The following is a 22196-nucleotide window of genomic DNA, read 5'->3' on the forward strand; positions in this document are numbered from 1 at the left end:
TTAAAACTTGTCTTGAATGAAACTCTATAAGCCCATAGAGCAGCATGGAGATTCATTTCCCAATATGTCCATCCTGAACTAACCACTTTAGTCAATACCGAGCTATGAATTTTATTTGTATGCTCAGCTTGTCCACTTGCTTGTGGATGATAGGGAGCCGATTTGTTATGGATGACCATAAATTCATTAAGTAGATACTCAATTACCTCCTTGAGAAAATGAGTTCCCCTATCACTGACAATTGGCAGTCCATATCTTGTGAACGCATTCTCATACAAGAATGCGTCTGTGGTTTTGGCATCATTCTTTTGAGTTGCTTTAGCCTCGGCCCACTTGGTCAAATAGTCCGTAGCTACAATGATATATGAGCTTGGGTTCTATAAGCAGGTGGCTGTATTGGCCCAACAAAGTCTATACCCCATTTTGCAAAATCTCTAGCCCCCATCATTGGTCGTAAGGGAATGCTATCTACATGGGTTGGCATTTTTGCTCATTGACATGCATCACACCTTCGAACATATTCTTTGGCATCTGCAAAAAGTGTTGGCCACCATATGCTTGCCATTAAGATTGCTTTTGCGGTGGTCTCACTAGAAAAGTGACCTCCAGTTAATCCAGCATGTGCTTGTTCTATAATGGGAATATATTTTGTCTTCATTTGCACAAAGACACAAATGTTGATCCTTACCTCTTCGATACAATTGGTTTCCAATAAGAGCAGAGTCTCTTGCTTCAGTTTCAACTGCTCTTTGGCAGCATTTACTCATGTCCTCAGGAAATGTTCGGCGTGATAAGTAAGGAACTAGATAGTTACTCCACTTAGGAACGAGTGATATTTGGAACAATGTCACATGAGGTATGGGTGCTTGTACCTGGCACTAAGGACATTTTTTTACAAATGAGTGAACATCACTCCTCATAGTTGGCCAAAATACTCCGAGTCTCAAGATCCATTGCATAGTTTGGTCTTCCACAAAGTGAAGTCATACTATGGTAATATGTGCTTGACTTAGGTATTGGGTTTTCTCCTCAAGATTAATGCACAAAAGAAATATTCCATCTTGATTTCTTTTGTACAGCTTTCCAGCTAGTAATTGATACATAGGCCATTGCTTAGTTAATCCAATTGTAATAGGAAGTGGTATTTGTGAATCTACTTGAGCTATGGTCATCAAGGATACCATATTTTCCGACCATCGGGGTATCATTTCCACGGAGAACAGATATGCATCTGGTAGATCATTGTCTACTCCCTTTGGTGGTTCTCTTGATGTAATCCTTGACAAATGATCTGCTCTTTGATGAGTGGTGCCCTTTTTCACAATTACAGTAAAATCAAATTCCAAAAGAATGATGAACCATCTCACTATTCTTCCTGTGTTGCATGGCTTGTTGACAAGTACAACAAAGCTTGGTGGTCCACAAAGAACACAAATTTGTTAGCTAATAGGTAATGTCTATACTTTTTTACGGTATAGATCATTCCTAATCCTTTCCTTTTGGTGGTTGTATAGTTTTTCTCTGCCATATTCTACTCTCTACTAGCATAAGAAATAGGAAAATCAATTTTCCCGTCTCCTGGTTGAGCTAGGATACACCCAATGACAAAATTGGAAGCATCTACATATATGTGGAATATCTTATTCGAATCTGGTGCTTTCAATATTGGAGTTGAAGTGAGAGCTTGCTTAAGCTTCATGAAGGATTCTTCACACTCATCAGTCCATTCAAAGAGTGTAATCAAGTTGTACATGGGTTTTGCAATTATAGTGTACATGTAAATGAATCGTCTGTAATATCCACAATGTCCCATGAAAGCTTGAACCCCTTTGACTGTTGTCGGTCTAAGAAAATCAACAATAACATAAATTTTTTCCATATCAGTAACTATGCCATTTTTAGATGCTATATGTCCAAGAATTTTTCCTTGTCTGCCCATGAATGTGCACTTTTTAGGATTTAAGCAAATCCTATAAAGTCTACATTTTTTGAATACTTTTTGAGGTGTTCAAAATGATAAGCTTGGATTGATGAATGTACACATAAATCATCCATACATACTTTCAAGAAATTTGAAAGATATTCTTTAAAAGCATGGCTCATCAATATTTGAAAGGTGGCAGGAGCATTAGTTAACCCAAAAGACATTAGCTGATAGGCAAAAATACCCCATTCAATTGCAAAGGCAGTTTTATGTTGATCTTTGGGGTCAACCAAAAGTTGACTGTATCCCGAAAAACCATCTAAAAAGTTGTAAGCTTCTTTTCTTGCAACACGTTCAAAAACATGCTCAATGATTGGAAGAGGAAAGTTGTCTTTAATGGTAGTTGCATTCACTTTCTTGAGATTGACACACACCCGTAATTTTCCATTTTTCTTGGGTACAATTGAAGGGAAGGAGCTGGGAGCACAACGGAAGAGGAATACGCATGCACACACTCACACACACCACCATAGCCACACACACAGGTTGAAGAGGGAGAGCTAAAGTACAGTGTGCCCCCTTTCTTTCTTCTCTATCTTATGCACTAAGGCACAATACACATTGTACTTAGTGTTAGTGGCTCACACAAGTGTATAGTTGTGCACTTAGGGTTAGTAGCAGTTAGTGATGGGCGGTCGGCCACATGGCCGTTAAATCTAACATTATCCCACTTGATGGCCAATGTGGGAGACCATAAAAATGGAAGAGAACCGCTCTTCACCCAATGCCCATCAACGCACAACAGTGTTGAAACTGATGGCTGTAGAGACTTTTAGTCAGTGACATAGGAACATCCACTGTGTTCTCTGACGTAGGAACCTTCACTAAATCAAGGCTCTTGTTTTCCAGGCATTCACGACTAAAGTGATAATGCACATCAATGTGTTTTGTTCTGGAAAGAATCACTGGATTGTTAGCCAAGGCAATAGCACTCTGACTGTCACAATGAAGAACTGGTGTACACTGCTCCAATCCAAGATCTTCCACTAGGCGAGCAAGCCAAATAGCTTCTTTGCATGCTTCACTCAATGCAACATACTCTGCCTTTGTGGTAGAAATGGATGTACAATCTTGAAGAATAGATCTCCAAGAAATAGCAGAACCAGCAAGTGTGTAAATCCAACCTATTGTTGATTTTACAACTTTCAACACAACCTGCATAATCACTGTCTACAAATCCCTGAATGGATGACTCTCCACAACCATAGCATAACTGTCTATCTGCAGTACCACTCAAGTATTTGAGAATTGACTTGACAGCATCCCAATGCTTTTTACAGGGGTTAGACATAAATCTGCTCTGATAACTCCCACTACTTGTGCAACGTCGGGTCTTATAGCCACCATGGCATACATGAGACTACCACAAGCTGAAGCATAAGGAACCTTAGCCATTGCAGCTTTTTCCTTATCAAATTTGGGAGAATCCTTCTTGCTAAGTTTCAAATATGCAAGCAATGGAGTACTCAAGGCCTTCCCCTTCTGCATGTTGAAATGATCAAGGACCTTGTGCACATACTCTTTTTGAGAAAGGTATAATAACCTCTTCTTACGGTCACGAGTAATGCGCATACCCAAAATGTGATTAGCTTCACCCAAATCTTTTATGTCAAATTGACTTTTCAGCTTGGTTTTTAAGTCAGCAATGTCCTTCTTGGAATGACCAACAATAAGCATGTCATCTACATAAAGAATAAGCATAATAAGTTGTCCATGTGGTTGTCTTTTCACGTAAAGACATGGATCGTCATTACACTTATAGCCTAGGGAACGCATAAAAGCATCAAATTTTTTATACCATTGCCTGGATGATTGCTTCAAGCCATAGAGGCTTTTCAGAAGCTTACAGACCAAATGTTCCTTAGCCTTTAGCACAAACCCTTCAAGGTGGTGCATATAAATCTCTTCCTCAAGATCACCATGTAAGAAAGCTATAATGACATCCATCTGATCAAGCTCCATATCTTCAGTGGCAACCAAAGCAAGCAACATTCTTAGTGTGGTCATCTTGACCACTGGAGAAAAGATTACGTGGAAATCGACACCATATTCTTGCTTGAAACCTTTGGCCACGAAACGAGTGTAATTGTCAATCTTCTTCTTGTAAACCCATTCACAAGGCAATGCTTTCCTACCTTTTGGCAATGGAACAAGTTCCCATGTTTGGTTATTTGCAATACTTGATATCTCCCTCTTCATAGCATGTTCCCAGTGAACCTTATCATTGGCTAGCATAGCCTCTTTGTAAAAAGAAGGCTCACCACTATCTATCAGCAAAACAAAATCCACGCCTGGAACAAAACGTTCTGGCGGATGTGAGACTCTTTGAGATCCCCATGGCTGATCAGAACTTGTACTAGCATGTGTAGTAATTGGCTTGGGAGCTCTCTGGACAAGAGGTGATACATCGAAAAATGTCACTTTCCAAAATTCAACCTCTGTCACTGGTTGTCTATGCATCTTATTCTCATTAAAGACAACATCACTGCTACCGATCACTGATCAACTTTCCGGATCCCATAAACGATAGCCAAATTGACCATCTACACCATAGCCAATGAAGATGCATATCCTGGACTTAAGATCTATCTTCGCACGCAACTCCTTGGGTACATGTGCATAAGCTTCACAGTCAAATGTGCGGAATTTTTCATAAGACAATTTATGTCCTGACCATAACTCCAAAAGTACACAAAATTGTAATGAATCATGTGGTGATCTATTGATCAAGTACACAACTGTGTATAATGCGTCAGCCCAAAATGCTTGTGGTAAATTAGCCTCTGATAGCATAGACAATCCTCTCTTGGATGGTCCTATTCATTCGTTCTGCAACACCATTTTGTGCAAGGGTATAAGGAGCTGTAAATTCACATTTAATACCGCTACTTGAACAGAAGTCTGTAAACTCTTTGGAGACATGCTCTCCACCATTTTCTGAGCGCAAAGCTTTCAACTTATGTTTAGATTGAGTTTCAACACTAGATAAGAACTTCTTGAAGCAAGAAAATGTCTCATCTTTAGACTTCATGGCATAAACCCAAACATGTTGTGTTGCATCATCAATGAATGTAACATAATAGGACACACCACCATGGGATTTAGAAGGCATAGGCCCACATAAATCACTATGCACAAGCTCTAAGGTTTTCTTTCTTTGTCAAAAGAATGTGTACGATGTACCGTGTTTGCATTCCATATTGACAGTGCTCACAAAAGGGAAAATCAAAAAATGACAAAGACGGTAAGTAGCCCAAACGAAAGAGTGTCTCCGTTCCTTTCTTTGACATATGTCCCAACCGGCTATGCCACAAAGCAATGATTGGCAGCTTGATTTACAAAAAGAACACTATTTTTATCAAATACATAAAGAGGATAAAGTGAACCAATTGTAGAACCATGGGCTATAATAAGATGACCCTTCGCAATACGCCAAGACTACTGATGAAAAGTGACTTTGTAACCCAAGTCATCAAGACGTCCAACCAAAATCAAATTACGTGTCAATGCTGGAACATGATGCACATTATGGATGATAAACTTCACCCCATTTGCCATAACCATGGCAATATCACCTATGCCAACAATGTCACAATAGTAATTGTCACCAAGTGTGACAGAGCCAATGGTTTCCTCGTATGTAGTAAACCAATGCCTATGAGGTGTGACATGCAAAGAAGCACCCGAATCAAGAATCCATGTATGGGATACTTCACCACTAACAAGGAGTTCAGCGGGCATAGAACTCTGCAAAGATACAGTTTCTTGTGCATCATAAAAGACATCATTGTTTTCAGCCAACATATTAATGTCTTGCGCATCACTATCATCATGAACTATGTTCAGTCCTTCAACCTTAACAAAACTCTTTGATTTCTCCTCTTTATCATCATAATCTTTGCCTTTACCTTTGCCCTTCTCTTTGTCACGCTTCCAAGCATAACAATCCTTCTTCATGTGACCAAACTTATCACAATAATGGCATTGAACATTGCGGCGACCACGAGACTTTGATCTACCCTTTGATGCATCTGTATTGCCCTCTTTCTTGGACTCACACTGTGAGGAATGGCCCTTACGTTGTTTATCATCCCTTTGCACATAATGAGCTTCGCCATGATGCGAGCTAGTCATGGTCTTTCGATGCATCTCCTCTGACAAAAGCGCACTAGTAACATCATCGTACTTTAGCATACCATTAGGAGCACAGTTACTAACACTTGTGCAAAAGATATCCCAAGAGGATGGCAGCGAACAAAGAAAAAATATTGCTTTCATCTCATCATAAATGGTCATGCGCTGTGCACAAATCTGGGCAAAAAGAGAATCAAAATCATTGATATGTCTGGCAACGCTAGCTGACTCCTTCATACGAAGGTTGAAAAGTTTTCACATAAGAAAAACCTTATTGCTAGTCATATCCTTTTCGTAAGTGTCACATAATTTCTGTCATAAAGCATGAGCAGTCTTGCATTCTAACACTGAAAAGTATATCGACTCACCAAGGTGCATTCTAATTGTAGATCTGCATAGCTCATCAAGCTCCTCCCACTAAAATTGAGTCATCTGCATATCTTTGATTCTAGCCACATAGGTGATAGGCAACTTATGCTTCTTTTGGACAAGCACATCATGCATTTGGTTCCTCCAAAGCTGAAAATTAGTGCCATCAAACTTCTTTATGTCATAAATGTCACGGTCTTTGCTAGTACACATGGTGACAAGACTACCAAAAGATTCTATGGCAGAGTCTCATTTGGGACTATGTCAACCAAAATATGAGACAAAATGACCAAGTATGTCACTCACAAAGCATAAAAGAGGGCAATTCCTCTCAAAATCACACTATATAGAGACCAATTGAGGCCCATAAACTGTCAAATTGACCATAGACCGCCAACTCGGTGTCAAAAACACCTATACCACTCTATACATGTCCTATGGCGAGGTCTTGTAAGGGATGCTCCAACTACCTGTATCACTGAAGGTATCTCCACATTTGAGAATACCCCGGCTCAATGAAAACCTCACACTATTGACCCTCAACAACGTAGATTATGCAGCAAAATGTAAAGCCAAGTCTCAGATATGGCTATCTTCCAAAATAAGTCTCAGAAATGGTTGGGACTGCCGTACTAACCAAAAGATGGCTCCACAAAAGTGTACAATGGCAGTATCCACAAAGACATACAAGTTTGTCAAGACGCTCAAACAGGCATCAAAAGCATGTGCATGCAAATAAACATCCCTGTGGGGAGTCAAACCGCTCTCAAAAGAGCTCAAACACTGTCAAAAGTGTCAACATATGCATGTACGCATAAACAACTGTTCCCATTGGAACCAGAGTATTGCAAGCACTAAAACCTGTAGCCTGTAAGATGATGTCAATGTCGTAGCCGTAGCCGAGATCGAGGCCGAGAAGCACAGACAAAGCTAACCAAGCAGCTCTATGTACATGTACATGTACCTGTACTTGTACTTGTACTTGTACCTGTACTGTACCTGTACCTGTACTTGTATACGTACTTGTAGTCGAAGAAGACAATGTTGTCAAACTCCCACTCTATGTGTGTGTATGAGGCCACTCTGAAAGAGGCTACACATTCTTGAATGAGCACTCGGCTCTCGTAGATGGAAGAGACTACAACAATGTTACCTGTAATAACTGACTATGGAAGCTCTGCAGCAAAAACTACCAAAACAGGGCTGGAAATTTCAGCTCCTGAACCGTAGCTTGAATGGGGTTTTTGATGGCTCGAATGGCTCCGAAAGAGGGGTAAAACGCCAGGAGACCTGGTGGAGACGCTCTCGAAAAGCTGAATTTGCCGATGCCGAAATCGGAATCCTGTTTTCACTCTTGAAAGTGCACGCGCATGTGGAAACAATTTGGAAATGAAACCGCTCTCATACCAAATGAACGGGAGAAGCTGGGAGCATAGCGAAAGAGGAATACGCACGCACACACACACCACCATAGCCACACACACAGGTTGAAGAGGGAGAGCCAACGTACAGTGTGCCCCCTTTCTTTCTTCTCTATCGTATGCACTAAGGCACAATACACATTGTACTTAGTGTTAGTGGCTCACCCAAGTGTATAGCTGTACACTTAGGGTTAGTAGCAATTAGTGATGGGCGGTCGGCCACATGGCCATTACCTAACAACTACCACAATTGGAGACACCCAATCTGTGTGTTCAGTTTCATAAATGAATTTGGCCTCCTTTAGCTTTTCAATCTCTTCTTTGATCTTTCTAGCAAATGTTTCATTATAAGTATATGACCTCTATCTCCTTGGTTTTGCATCATCTCTCATAGGTATGGTATGTTGACAGATTTCTGGATCAACACCCTTGATATCCTTATAAGACCAAGCAAAGATATCTCGGTATTTTTTCAGTAAACTTAACAAAATCTCTTCTTCTTCTTCTGTCAGGTTGTTTGCAATGTAGGCAGATCTAGGCTCTTCTCTTGGTTCATCCAGATCTATCATTTTTTGCATTTTCAGGTCCTTCGTAGGACTCACCCTGTTTTTGTAGTTCCCTGACAGGTTGTTTGACTATGATCTTTCGGTCCTAGAGAGTATATTTCTTGTAATGGGATGGAACACTCATTACATCTTTACCTTCCTCCTCGTTGGTTTCCATTTCAGTTGTATATATCTCCTTTAGATCTTTCTTCAACTCTTGATACTTCTTTCTTCGTTCAACTCGTGTCATGGTTGAATCCTTGTCCTGGTATTTAGGTTTTGCTTGAGTTTCCTTTCTCGTTTTTCTCAATGTTTTTTATATTTCCTCCTTTTTGTTTAAAGGATACCTACCAATGATTTTGCCTTTGACACAATCATGTGCATCTATCTGCATCAGAAATTGTATTCCACTGAAGATTGATGGCATAGGTCTAGATTTCAAGTTTCTCGTGTCTCTGGACGGCACTGAAATGTGACAACCAGCAAGAGAGTAGGAAGCACGAGAAGGAGAGAAGTGAGCGCCGTTAGCTCACGCTGTGTTTCTATTATCCAAAACTTATCAAAAACTTACAAATATTGGCTTTTATACCTTAGCCAAGGTTTTTGTGGTCAAAACTAATAATCTGGGAGGTCTAACTAAAGACAGGTTGATACAACCTGGAAGCTTGTAGCCCCGGCTCATCAATAACACTGTTTATCTGGAAAGTAGGAGTTACAATATTCTCGATTCATCAAAATAATAAGTGTTTTTACAATGAAAGCTCCAAAAATGTTATTTGAGTTAGCTTGCTACTGATAGACTCTCTACTTAGGCAATCTGCCTATGTCCTGTCTCACTGCTCTCGATTTTCACACCATTGTGACACTCAAACAAAGCCAAAATGCTACAAAACTTTAGGAGGAGGTCTAAGAGGTCTAGGGGCACTATCCTACCAAGTCTGGTTGTAGTCCAACAAGATACAAAAATCACAATCCATCACGATCAAGGTCCTGAAAATTACAATAGGACTATCCAGAAATGTAACCCTAGGGTCTAGGAACATTCTTCAATGGTTGAAATGTCAAAAAATTATCATTTATACACTAAAAATAGCAAATTTATCTTGCAAATAGGTTGTTGTGAACATTAGTGGAATTGAGAATGATTACACTTAACTTGAAGAGCACAAGACACGGAACTTAATGCAATTGTTGGAAATAATTTGGATTACCATAGCTCAAGAAAAATCGATTACAAGTTGCTTGAGAGTAGCTGCTCTGAGCTATACGCTAAAAAGCTCCAAATACTTTAGATAAAGATACAAAGGGTGTGTTCAAACTCAAAAATTTGAGTTTTATACCTAGGATTCTTTTGGTCAGTGTGACCGGCTTATAAGGCTCAAAACTCATAATCAAGCATTACAACTCAAATTTACAAAATTTGGGCTCAATAAAACTACTCGGGTCAATAATTAGAGTTTCTCATATTTACAAAGTTTTTTTTGAAAAAATAATAGGAGTAAAAAATTGTTTCGCAAAAAATAATGGGAGTATAAAATCACTTATGAAGAGTGGCCAACTAGGAGGGTGCCCGTCTAGTTCATCTGCCAACATTCCCTCCTTTCTAGCCTTTGCATGTTCTTGTACAAGCTTTGTCTTTGGCTTGATCAGCACCTTGACCTCAGTAATCAAAAGTCCACTTCTTGAGGGTATTGGTCATGCTTTTGATTTTTTCTACCCTTGCCACTATATCTGCTTGGAGTGCTAAATCTTTGAAAGGATTACTCGTTAACTGCATTCTGATAGGCAATATGGCGAGTTGGCAGATCCTTCATCAGGGGGTTAAAAGATGGTGGAGTCCATCTCAAAAAACATGAACGCCTCCTAGAATTTTTACAAATAATGGGAGGGCAAGAACATAACTCTAGCGTACATTCCATGATGATTTTTTGGTTGGGGACTTCCGATCTCCATATTCGAGCCTATGCCCTTTGTTCCTTCAAGTAGCACTTGTCAAGGGTGCTCTGATGCTTCTATGTCCTCAAATGCGATGATGTAGGTTATTATCACTTTGGCTATCTTCACAAGCATTTGGCATGTCTGGGACATCCCTCATCTGTGTGATTGATGCTTGTATAGTATGTACCATATAGGATTTGGTTGGCGTATAATTGTCGATGGGTTTTGATAAAGCTGGGTAGTTTAGCACTGATGGTCTTTTTCTCTGCCAAATGTAGTAGCTATCCCAATATCGCCGTCTTGGAATTGGGTAGTAGGTTGGCTTGATCCTAAGGTGTTGAGGTGCATTTTGGTAAATTTTCTCGTCCTATGACCACTTCTTGAACCACTTCTTGCTCCATAGGGTTGGTTTTCCAAAATGGTCAGCACTTGGCCTACTAACACTAGTACGTCTTTGTCATCCCCCTTCTTGTTTGGCTCAAGGGCTAGTAGAAGATTTACTTTCCATAAGAGTGCTTATTGCTTTATCAATGGTAAGGGAACCATGTCGTGGCCAAAGTTCTACACCACTTTGGCAAGCTTGATCACTAGCAATGCCGCAGATTGAGTGCAAATTCCTAGACCTTCAATTCATATTGCATGTATTCTTTGTGTAACAGGTCCGAAATCTCTACTATCCACCTTTTGATTTCATCTCTAGCATTTTTCAGTTCCTCTATGTCCTCAAGATCATGTAGCCCACCCTCTATAGATGTACTTGGTAGATCTATAGGGGGTAGGTCTGCTCATGTAGTTTCTACTTCAAGAGTTGGTTGGGCTGGTACCACTACCTTTGCTTGTTGGGAATTGATTTCCATTTCTTTCTTTTGCAGGTCCTATGTATGCTTTTCAATATGAGCAACTAGATCCGCTTGTGCTTTTGCTACCTGGTCCTTTAAAGTTTGGATCTCCTTGTCCTTTTGTGCTTGATGGCCATATGGCCAGCTCTCATTACTTGTCTATAAAATTTGGCTTGTGCCAGCTCCACTTAAATCGTGTTTAGATCCTCTAAAATAGCTGATGGTGCTTATGATGTAGAAACAAGAGCCGTTGTATCTTCTTGCATGGCCAAGAGCTATGTCAAGGTGTGTTTGACCACACCATAGGACTCTCCAAGCTTTGTGTATTTGTTTTCTCCTTTTCCAACTGTTCCTCTATGGATTTCTTCTCACTTGCATTTCTTGAAGTATTTCGTAATAATTAAAAGATTCTCTCTTTTCAGTGGTTAGCTCCTCTTGTAGCTTGTTTTGACTTTCTTGTAAGATCTCTATTAGCTGATGCAATCTTCTATTTTCATCTCTCACTGCTTGAGCCTCTGCTTTGGCATCTTGGGCATCCAAACCTTGAAGGTTGGATATCCCTCTCTGGCAATGAAATGGTATCTTGATAGCCTTGAGGTGATGCTCTAGATCAAATTTCTTGATGAGTTGGCCAGCATCCTAGATTACAGCTTGAGAGTGTGATGACATTGGGACTCTTTCTTGATCAATACCCTTGAGAGGTTCCAATTCCCGACTCTTTCTTCTCTTGTTGATATGGGACTTTGTCCTTGTCTTTTTCTTCTTCTTGGGTTGGTCAATGTTTTCAACTTCTTGATGTTGTTTATTAACAACAGTGGTCTCCTTCTACTCTTGACCCTCATCAGTTTTTTCCACAAGATCTTTTGGCCTAGGCTCAGGTTGGGCCTACTCTTGCTGTGCATCCTTTTTTTTGGACTCTTATTTGTCTTCTTTAGCAGGTGGCGGTGTTGTTGGCTTGGGAGAAAAGTGTTGCACAGTCTCTGTGTAGGTTTCTTGAGTGTCTATTGTCGTCTCCTCCCTTGGCGGTTCTTAAGGTGTTTTATCTTGGCCCTTGGGGGTCCTCTGGAGGCTCTAAATCATTGATCTTGTGTTTCTTTAAATCTTCTTTAGTTCTTTGCTCAGCCTTTCTATTGTACATTGTGGATGTGTTGCCACTTGGTGCCAGCAAGCTCCACTGCTTCTACTTCTTTTCTTCTTTTATATTTCTTGATTTTCTCTTTGTTCTAGTGTCTTGTTGAGGTCCTCCTCATCTTCTTCATTAGCATGAGAATCCTCTTTATCTTATTTCTTTTTCTTCTCTACAAGCTTTTGGATTCCTCTTGCAATCTCTGAGCTTCCTCCATAGATCTTTGCATTTGGGTTATGAAAATTTGCTCCTCTGACTTTCTTTTGTTTCTCACCAAGGGAATGGTGATGCCGTCTTCTTATTCCTCCTCAATGGTCAACTAGAATTCAGATGGTATGTCCCTATTCTTGGCTTGACTTTGCACTAAATTCCACGTTAGACTTTGTGGCTTCACTATCTGTCACCTTTGCTTTGGAACTCTGGCTTCTTTTGGTCGGAGTTGAGGAAGACTCCCCTACTGCTCTGACAAAGTGCTTGGCTTTGTGTCACAAATCGAGTTGGGATTCAATAGGTGGCAATTGGCCTATCATTCCCAAATCTTGGTAGGCAATCCGTGTCAATATTGGTCCAACATTCATGTATGTTTTGTTGTAGTCGCTTCCTTTTAGGTTAGCTTCTACCAAATTCTCCAAGATATAGTTGTTGAGGTTGCATCTTATCATCATTGCTCGGCTAGCCCTATAACAATGACCACTGCAATGTGTAAGTTTGGCTCTGTATACCTAGGAGGCTTTTGAACCTTCAATGTTGAGAAATGATCCACAAGGGCAACACCGTCTCTGGATAAATGAGGTCTTTGTATGTAAATGTATGCCCTTATTGCTTGATAAATGCCTTGTCGTCGTTATCAATTGCTTTGGTTCTGGTGAGGAGGTTGTGGTTGCCTGGTGGTATGTGTAGAGCTTGATTGATCAATTTATCTATTATTCCAACGTTTATTGTAGCTCCAACTTTATCCGTTAAGGTAGCCTCTCCATTGTATTGAATAGAGCTCATGAATTTATGTGCCCTCTGGAAGTCGGTTCCCCAAGGTGGAAGCCAAAATAAGGGATCTAGCTATAAGCATCTCAACCCTTAGATCACCACCCTTTATTGCTGTAGTTTCCACAGTTCTTTGGGGAGGATCGTGGTCTTTACTTTGGTTGTGTGGCAGCTTTGAACTTTGCAATGAATATGTTGGTTGAAATCTTTGCCAACTCTTCTTCAGAGATGCGGGCCTTCTCGTTTGATGAGATGTTGAGTAATTTGTATGGTGCAGCCTCCCACTGCTTTTGTGGTATTTTCCAAGGCATTTTGGTACCTAAAAATGAAATGATTATCTTCTGAAATTGATCAAAATGTCATTAAAAAAGTCAAAAAATGCAAACTTGACCATAAAATGAAAAATGAGCATAACTTGATTAAAACAAATCCAAACTTGACCAAACTTCACAAGTGCATCTAGGCCAACTATAGGCACTTGTATGAGCATAACTTGATTAAAAAATGAGCATAACTTGATTAAAACAAATCCAAACTTGACCAAACTTCACAAGTGCATCTAGGAAAACTATAGGCACTAGGTCATGTGGTTATAGGTCAAATTTAGCTCTGAGGTACATGGATCACGATCCATGTTGGAACACGTTTTGGAGATCTGATGACATTGTCTGATTGAGCATGGTAAGGGGATGCTATGGTTTAAATTTTTTTGAATTTGGATCATTGGTTAGAGATTTATGAAATTTCTTGGGAATTTTCCGCCACAAATGTAGAGAAATTTGGCACCTTGGCTAGGTTTTCAAAATCCAAATAGCTTGAAAATTTAGGGTTAGGCTTTTCTTGACAATTAGGATTGATGGTATGGTTCTAGCTTGGAAAATTAAAAAAGGTACATGGATTGCGATCCATGTTTAAAAGCCTTTTGGGATGAAACTTGGTGTACATGTTCCTATAGCCTATCCTAATACACTAGTGAAATCTTTTCAAACTTAGACAAGGATTTTCCAAGTTTTCCCAATTTCCCAGTTCTTAGCCCAATGTGGTCCGACTTTGCCATATTTGGTTTTGGATATATTTGATCCCTCCTAGTGATTATTCTATATGAGATTTTGTCCATGTGATGCTCGAGAGCTAGAGAAGGGTCTCAACCCTAGTTTTCTGTTGGTTTTTACCCAATTTGGAGCTTGTTTGGACCTCCCAGGTCATCTGGAAAATTTGACCCACTTTGCAAGCATGTTTTGCATTCACTGAGATACCTTAAGTTCACTATTTCTTCCAATCACCAATACTTTGATTAATTTTCACAAACTTTAACACTAGCACTCTAAAAGTGTTGAACATGACATGTGACACTTTAAAAGACCAAACGCTGAAATTTTGACATATTTGTCAACCATTGACGTGTACCAAGATTTTGCAACCAATTTCTGGCAATCTGTTCAAGGGGGACATGGATCACTATCCATGTTTTGTGACCATTTTGGACAAAACTTTGAGGGATGGTTTTGGGCATGTTTCCTATTCTAATTATCCACTTTTTTCTAAGTTTTGATCTTCTTTTGTCATTACAAGTTAGAATGACAATTTAGGGAGTGACTTGCTGATTTTCCTTGAAATTTGGTTGACCCTTTGTCCATTTTGCCCAAAACTTGCATTGCAGACTCCCTAAGGCATTGTGAAACTATATGCATGAGTTTTTCCTTGTTCTAGCAACATTTGACATTTATGATTTAAGAGCAGCATTTTGCACAACTTTTCTTAAAAATTTGAGGGTGGGGAGACATGGATCACGATTCATGTACCACCCCCTCTAGCAACTGTGATGATATGTCCAAATTTTTCTAATTGAGGGGAACATTTGATGAAAAAATACTTGAATTTAAACTTGATTTTCCCATCCAAATGCCCCTTGATAGTTTACACAAATCCCTACTTTGATTTGATTAATATAATATTTTTTGCTAATGTTTTGTTTGTTTGTCCATCCACAAATGAACTTGCACTGAAGAAGAGCTTACCTATAAAATCTGGTGAAGTGCGAGTGTTCGGTGTGGCTATAGCAAGCAGATCCCCAATGGAGTCCTATATGTCCCAAGCTCAAGCTCTCTCTCTCTCTCTCTCTCTCTCTCTCTCTCTCTCTCTCTCTCTCTCTCTCTCTAAATGTATGAATGCAAATGAGGCTTGATTTGCCCATTTTACCTATATGTCCCCGGATTACCCCGAATGTGAAATGCATTACTCACCTTGTTTGTTCATGTTTCTCATGGCATACCACCTGCGATTAAGACGGCTCATCATTTGGATACCTAATCATTAATTGCTCTTGATTTTGCAGTTTTGCCCGTCGTAATTTGACCCAGATTTTCACATGTGCCAAATCCTTCCATATTTCACGTGCACGAAGCTCCTACTTTGTGGATTTGGTGTTTGCTTTTAGAACTTGAACCCAAATTTCTTGGTTGTATTTATTTATCCTTATTAGGTCAAAAAAAAAATAAAAGTACTAAAAATTATTAGGAAATCTAGCCAAAACTATTCCCCACACTTGTCTATATATATAATTCCACTCTAGGCATTCCATCCATCAAAATTTGTCAATATGGCTCATTATTATGCCCGATTAGTGTTAAATTTTGCTAAAAGACAATAAAAAAGCAAAAAAAAAGTAATAAAACAAACTTTATACATTGTACACATGATCTTTCATCATCTTGCAACTCAAGATCTTGCAATATGCCACTCTAGCTACTATTACTCCCCCCTTCCCATTATGAGTCGTCACGAACAAAGGTTTTTGCAATGTGCATGGGTGTGCGAACAATTTGCCTATGCAAGGCCGTGAAATGTGATCATATGATGCTTATGGAAAAGATGCAATGGGTAACACTACGATGTGCAAGATGTGGATACTGAACTAATTGCTCAGTGGTTTTTCTTGGCGAGGATCGATCTAAACTACATTTTCCAAACAAAAGCTTTTGAAGGTGGGACGCATGTTCCTTGATGGTTGGTTGAGTGAGTACGGTTGGAAGGTTGTTGAGTGGGCATGACTTGGATTTGGGTACCTATTTTTAGGCTATGTTTGGAGACAACAAAGATTGTGTTATAATTGATTGTTTAGGTCTCCATCTCCATGTCGTTTTTTTGGCAGTTGTTGACATCATTAGGAAGAGGATGAGGTCTAGGAGGGCCTCTTTATTTTCCATAAGATTATGGAGGTGATTAACATTTTGACAAATAGGTGCATGCCATGTGTACAAGAATGGTGGGTGTGTAAGAGATGTATAAGAATGGTTAAAGGATGCACTTCCTCCTCCAAAAAAGGGGGGGGAGACAACTTTATAATTTTCAGCCTTCCATAACTCCTACATATGATCTCCAATTTGAGTGAAGATTATAGATCAGTAATCTACACGCTAAGCTCTTTCCGTAGATATGTTACATGATATAGTTTTGCCTGCTAGATTTTCAATTTCATTCTGGGGGGAAAATTTGAATTCAAATAAACTAGTCATTTTGCCTATTTTAAAGTAAAAGCTGTCCTTTGATTGTTTTCTTAATACTAGAGCTTTGACTCCCTTAAACTGCCAAATAAAGAGGCCCTCCTAGACCCCATTCTCCTCCTAATGCTCCAATTTTGACTTTGAAACCCATTTGTACCCTGGCTAGTTTGAAGTGAAATTAGTCCAATGTATGGAGTTCTTCTACCAAGAATAATTGCTTTGAGAGGCATTTTCTTCTTGTAAACTTGGCTAGTATGTACTACAGTGAAATCAAACCCTAGCTGAACCATCAAACTATACAACTTGTATTACATGGTTTGTTCCCTAAATACAATAGTGTTTGGTGATCCACAAAAAGTACAAATTTGTTTGTGAGGAGGTAATGTCTAAACTTTCTGACAAAATAAATCATTCCCAGTCCTTCTCTTTTTGTAGTTGTGTAATTTTTCTCCACACTATTTAGTTGTCTACTAGAGAAACAGATTGGAGAATCCATATTGCTCTCTCCATGTTGTGTTAAGATGTATCCAATTGCATATTCTGACACATCTACGTGGACATGGAATATCTTGTTCTAATCCCAGGGATTTCAAAATTGGAGCAAAAATTAGTCTCTGCTTCAACTATTGAAACACTTTGTAACATTTTTCAATCCGCTCAAGTCTTGTGATGAGAGCATAGAGAGATTTTGCAATGACTGCATACATATTGATAAACCTTTGGTAGTAGCCACATGGCCCATAAATACTTGTACCTCTCTAGCTTTGGTGGGTCTTGGAAGAGAAACAATAACTTGTATCTTCTCAAAATCCGAGGAAATGCCATTTTTAGAAACAATGTGCCCTAAAATCTTCCCTTGTCTTACCATAAAAACACATTTTTCAGTATTTAAGCATATACAATAAGTTTTGTATTTCTCAAAGATCTTCTTCAGGTACTCAACCATGTTTCTTCCTCACTAGAGAATGCACACACAAGGCATCCATATAAATTTCCAAGAATTGTCTTAGATATTCTTATGTGTGACTCATCAACCTATGGAATATGATAAAGTGCATTATTCAAGCCATCAAATGGCATCACTTTATAATCAAATATGTCCCATTCTATTGCAAAGGCCATTTTGTGTTGATCCTCTGGCTTTATCTTGAGCTAGTTGTAGCCCAAAAATCCATCAAGAAAGTTGTAAGCTTCCTTCCCATGACTCTCTCAATCACATGATCTGTGATGGGTAAGGGATAATTGTCTCTTATCATGGTGGCATTTATCTGCTTGCAATTTATGGTTGTTTTTGGGTTCTACCATGATGGGTGACACTCACTCTGTGTGCACAATCTTGTAGATAAACTCTACCTCTTTCAGCTTGTCTATCTCTCCTATGTCATTGTAAGTATAGGGATGTTGTCTATGGAGCTTAGCATCACTCTTAAGGGGTATTGTATGTTGACATATGCTTAGGTCTACTCCCTTAAGATCCTTATATGACCAGGCAAACACATCTCTATATTGTTTGAGAGTAGCTATCAAAAGTTGATCTTTCGCTTGCGTGAGATCCGTGGCTTTGTAAGCCGGTTTTGGTTCTTCCCGTAGTTCAGCTAGATCAATTTTCTTGACATTCTCGAGCCCATCATACAATGTTCCCGGTACTTTAATTCCCTCATTGGTTGTTGCTGAATCACAATCTGTCTGTCTTGGATGGTGTACTTTTTATAGTGAGAGGGTGCATTGAATTTCTCAATATTGGATTTCTCTTCAATCCCCATCTCCGCTTTCCAAACCTCTTTCAAAAGTCTTAATTTTTGGTATTCGTGTTTTCGTTCAATTTTGGACATTTTTGTGGATGTTTCGGCTGTGTCCTTGCGTTTCTTTTGCTTTTCTTTTTTGGGTTTGTCCGTAGAGATGTTAACTTTAATGGAGGATCCTCAAGCACCAACATTGAGCAGGTTACGATGAGTAGTGAAAGAAGCCTCTAAAATCCATGAGCTAGGGTAGACAAGAGAGCAGGCAAGATGCATCCACGCCAATTGAGGCACTCAAGAATGCAATTATGCATGTGTGTATAGATAGGGTAGGCATAGAAAATTGGCACCGAGCATTCATGTGATAGTGAAAAGGTAGACACATGTAATCAATCATAGGTTGGTCATGATTGACTGAACCTAATAAACCACTCCAAGAAAAAGGGGATCTACATTGGTTGCTTTCACATGGAAGAAGTATGGTTATCAAATGTGAATTCCTTGGGAAGGAAGGCAGGAACGCATGTAAGGTGTAGTCAGCCAAAGCTAGCAATGTATTGTCCATAACCATGCAATACAGAGATAATGAAGGGAGTCCAATCCATTAAAAAGGGCATCTTGATGAGATTAAAGGCCAGGTGTAAACTTGCACAATAGAGAGTTGAGACTATAGACTGATATGTCTGAGAAACTAGGGGGCTAATTATAAATATTCCTGCCCAGTTAGATGTGTGTGGGTGTGGGTGTGTATGTAGAGACAATCAGAGAGTGTGAGAGAATGTGCACTATTTAAGAGAGAGAGAGAGAGAGAGTGTGTGTGTGTGTGTGTGTGTGTGTGATCAACACTTGCACATATTAATACTTGATCATCTCTATATGTTGCTCATCAACTGGAGATCAAAATCCTAAGGAACATCATGCAGGTAGTATTGTGTCCAATGGTGTTTCTCTTTTCTCCCTACTCAATGGTGCCCAATGTTACCGTGCGTAGTGGCATCTAACCTCTCTTTAAAAATCCTAACAGATAATCGGATGCAACTCATCTTGACGTGAAGGCTTTACCATGAAGGTGATGTATTTCACTTGCTAGCAATGGGCACTTCGCTTGGAAGAGGCTTCAGTGGCTCAGCCTTCTACTCCAGCTGCTTTCCATTTACTGCGAGCGACTTACGCACGTGCAAGAGAGAGAGAGAGAGAGAGAGAGAGAGAGAGAGAGAGAGAGAGAGAGAGAGAGAGAGAGAGAGAGAGAGAGAGATGAAGAGACGTGTGATGTGCCTCGTCAAACATCAAAAGATCCTGTGTAATATTGATTGAGGCGTAAATATTATCATACAAAGAAGATATGGCAAGCAATGGCTGCGTTCCCAGGATGTCAAAAGTTGCCCTGAAGAGGAAAGAGGGGGGCAATCTACGGTTTTCACCTTGAACAACTACCTCGTATGATCTCAAATCTATCTCCCCTATAGCTTCATGTTGCTTGCTTTTGAGGCAGGCAGTTCCGTGATGGCCCTCTAGCTGCTCTTGTCAACTTCCATCTTTTGGAGCATCGAGCATGTCTTCAGCTGCACACCAAGGTGTTAAATAGTTGCACAAATAGTCTCTCTCTATGTTCTCTCTCTCTAGCACACGATTGCAGGTTCAACCTTAAATGCGACAACACCTCTCTCTCTCTCTCTCTCTCTCTCTCTCTCTCTCTCTCTCTCTCTCTCTCTCTCTCTCTCTCTCTCTCTCTCTCTCTCTCTCTCTCTCTGTGTGTGTGTGTGTGTGTGTGTGTGTGTGTGTGTGTGTGTGTGTGTGTGTGTGTGTGTGTGTGTGTGTGTGTGTGTGTGTGTGTGTGTGTGTGAGAGTGAGTGAATGTTCGCTTAGAGAGCACTACCGGTAGGGCATAAGAAAAGCCTCCATGTGTCAAGGGGAGGGGGCTAGAATCCCTCTGCCTTTCATAATATGTTACGAGCAAAAAACTCAGAAGTGAAAATGGAAAATAAAGTTGAGGCTATACCACAAAAATTAAATGGAGCCATAGAGGTAGCTATTAAATTAAAGATCCTACCGTTTTGAAGTTGAGATAATATCTTTATTCTTTATTAATTTTAAATGCAACTGAGGGACATATGTCAACATTATTTCAGCAAGACAAATACAAAGTTTGAAACTTGAGTTCTAGCTCTTTGTCCAGCAAGATGAAACTTGAAATAGAAAGGTTTGACTGACTTGAATGCACAGGCCCTTGTGCCACATTGTATTATCATAGGCCATATGTGAACACATTTTAATCATTTTAAAGTTGAACATAAATGTTTATATTTTTCAATTATTTTGTGGATGCAAATGTCCTTGAAAAGGGAATTTATATGAGCTGTATTGGCTACATAGAAGTTCTCTCGATTGGGAAATATGATGTGTGAAACTTTTGAGCATCCCTAAGTTTGGACCTTGTCCATCATGGGGTCTCTATTGAGATATCATGAGACTTTAAGTAAGGTATCATTTGTTACCATATTATGGTAGCGGTGTGTGTGAACACAATTAGGATTGTCGAGGCACTTGTTTCCCACTTAAGGAGGGTTTTCCTTTTTGTCTTGTATACATGCCCATCACTCTAACAAAATTCTTTATATCTTTGTATTGGCATATTGACACTAATTTCTCTATTGTGAGCTCTTGAGCTTCTCCTTCATCTTCTCCATCTTGTGTGAATTCTTGCAGTTTTACTTCCAATAATTTGTATTAGAGCAGCCTTTATTGTCTAGGGTAGTGTCGTTAGCAACCCTTCGGCTCATGTTCTTTGATTGAGGTAATGTTTGGTTTGTTGATAGTGGTGATTTCTACAAAACAAGCACTTTGTAGTACATTGTGGGTTGTGCTATATAGTGTAGGATAGTTTGGAAATAGACAGCTTTTAATTAGGTGTAGTCACAAGCTTTTAATTAGGTGTAGTCACAAGCCATGGCTGATCGCATTCTTATTCATTTGTTGTCTTCTTGAGGACAAATTGGATGGGGACAACTACCCACTTTGGGCATACATGATGCAACATGTCCATTGTTATTCATTTGTTGTCTTCTTGAGGACAAACTTAGATGGGGACAGCTACCGGCCACGTTGGGCATACATGATGTAATATGTCCATGTTGTGAAGGGTTATGCTACGAGACCAAGTGCGGATGATAGTGCAAGTTCTAGTAGTTCTACTGCTACATTTGTTTTGCCTACTACAGATAGCACGTTGGAATGATAAGGGTGTGTAGGCTCATGCATTGTTTATAGTTTTTGTCCATATTTAGGCTTGTGAGTAAAGATGATGTGAAGTCTAATACTCTTGTCTCTCCATTGTTTCAAGAGTCCCAATCTAGAATAATAGGGCTAAGCAGTGTACTATGGAACATGAATTTGTGGTTGTACAATAAAATAAGAATGCCATTGTTGCCACTTCCAATGCTTCTAGAGGTACCAGGCATGTCCCCATAGCTACTGCTTCTTAAAACAACAATAGGTCCAAAAAGTTCCAAAAGAAAGGCAAGAAAAAGTTGAGATGTAATTACTATAAGGCAAATGATCATCTCATCAAAAAATGTCATAAGCTTAAGGGTAAAAATGCTCAAAAGAAGAGGCAAATT

This window comes from Adiantum capillus-veneris, chromosome 8 (assembly GCF_014529385.1).
Source record: "Adiantum capillus-veneris isolate H3 chromosome 8, ASM1452938v2, whole genome shotgun sequence".
NCBI classification, from domain to species: domain Eukaryota; kingdom Viridiplantae; phylum Streptophyta; class Polypodiopsida; order Polypodiales; family Pteridaceae; genus Adiantum; species Adiantum capillus-veneris.